Here is a 1,801-nt window from a genome sequence, read left to right as displayed (position 1 = left end):
GTACACACACAACAGAAGAATCAAAAATCATTTGCAATAATTTCACTTCAGAATAGCAGAGAAATACACTCAACATCATGGAAAATAACCAAGTCAAGGACAAGTCAGGTAGTCAACACGAGTAAAACAAAACAACCAGCAAGATACCGTTCAGAATTCAAGGTGCAATCAGTCAAATGTCAAATCGCAACACACACAGAGATCAAAAAAGCACTAGGCAGGGTACACTCAAACAGAAGAATCGAAAATAATTTGCAGTAGTTTCAGTAAAGAACAACAGAAGAGATTCAAAGAGCAAAAACAAAACAATAAGCAGTTCAAAAAGAATTCAATTTGCAAAGAGAAACAACAACAACAAAACAGAGCAACATCGTTCAAAACAATATCAAATGTCAAGACTCACGGAGCAACACACAGAGGCAAATTATGTTCAGGGCACATGGACACACACAGACATGGCAAAAACCAAACAATTCGAAACAAAACAGGAAAGAGTTTAAACACAAACATGATAAATAGAGAGAAACCCATCAGTGATAAAAGCAATTCAACAGAGGTAAGACTCGGCAATAGATTTTAAGAGAACAAGACAGAAGAGCATATAACACATATGAAAAAGAATTACATTGAAATTCGGTGACAGTGACAAGTAAACAAGATACCAAATAGAGTACTTAACTTTAATGAGGCCTTCATACTGGCAGGTAGGAAGTGGTGACTCAAGCAAGACCAGTGACGTCGTTGGTTTAAACATCCACATCGTAACTTCTTGTTTCCTGAAAACAATTACCCCAATTAAAACTGAATCAGATAAATTAAAGCACAATAATTAGAAAACAAATAAGATTCTTACCTCCAGATGGAATCTTAGAGCTGGGATACCAAAATTCCTAATCCACAAATCCTCAAGGAGTAATGATCAAAAAACACAGAAGCTCAAGTGCGTCACCTGTTGATGCAAAACATAGAATAAAGTTTAACTCTATAGCACTGGTGATGTAAAGAAGCTGGTGCGTACACCAAATAAGACTATGGTAGTTGAAAAAGAGAAGTGAAACACATAATTATACAAGTGCTATAGTTTCACTAGTGGAGAACATAACCTCATCCAGCGGTACAGAGAAGTTTATATAGACACTCTGAGTGTTTTACTTAACAGTAAAATCTATCGAAGTGACTTAGAAAGACGCCCCGATAAGGAAAATGTCTCGAACAACGAACAATTCGATTTTAAGAAGTCAAACACCTCACCTGAGATCGGTCGTGAAAGTTGTATGCTCCCTTAGCCTACTCGCAAAGAAAACTTGTGCACACTGACAAAAATCGAACGTACTAGTGCGGGATTATACTTCCCGACGGTTCCACAAGCCTTCGCAGTCAATAGTAAAACTACAAAAATGTGGTAAAACAGTTCAAAAGATTAAAATAGAAACAGACGCGATTTTCCTCTATCTCTTTCGAAAGCATCGATGGAGCCGACTGCCGATTGGCCGGCAGAGGGCGGGCGCGGGCGCGGCGGGGGGGGCGCGGGGCGCGCGCACCACAGCCACCACTTCGGTACCAACCTTCACATAGTTAAGCGCTCCCCACTTTCAAATTTCTCTCGTGTTGTTTTTCTATATCGCTGTGCATGATAGTAATTTTAAAGAATAATTGTCAACAGTAAAATTTTGAAACAATCTACAGTCGAAATTGTAAGTATCAATCATGGTAAAACGATCATTTTTATTTGTTGGGTTCGCAGGGACATGGAATGACCACATGTACGGTTCTACTGCCAACTGGACATAGGTGCCCCAAG

At 39.1% G+C, this 1,801-nt stretch overlaps 1 protein-coding gene and 1 long non-coding RNA gene across 8 annotated transcripts in view; one reads left to right on the top strand and one right to left on the bottom strand.

Annotated features, from left to right (window-relative positions):
* Nucleotides 1–1,487, bottom strand: part of LOC113215594 (uncharacterized) — a 44,399-nt gene extending 42,912 nt beyond the window's left edge. Inside the window, exon 1 of the long non-coding RNA XR_008012017.1 lies at nt 1,252–1,487. This is a non-coding gene — a long non-coding RNA (uncharacterized LOC113215594). The remainder of the gene's footprint in view (nt 1–1,251) is intronic.
* The window catches only part of LOC113208117 (KH domain-containing, RNA-binding, signal transduction-associated protein 2-like), a 231,155-nt gene that overhangs the window by 129,574 nt on the left and 99,780 nt on the right, over nt 1–1,801 (top strand). The gene's annotated exons all lie outside the window — the stretch shown is intronic.

Source organism: Frankliniella occidentalis, unplaced genomic scaffold (assembly GCF_000697945.3).
Source record: "Frankliniella occidentalis isolate FOCC.00 unplaced genomic scaffold, Focc_3.1 Scaffold8, whole genome shotgun sequence".
Lineage (NCBI taxonomy): Eukaryota > Metazoa > Arthropoda > Insecta > Thysanoptera > Thripidae > Frankliniella > Frankliniella occidentalis.
Note: the sequence above shows the minus strand (reverse complement) of the source record. Positions and strands in the feature narration are given on the sequence as shown.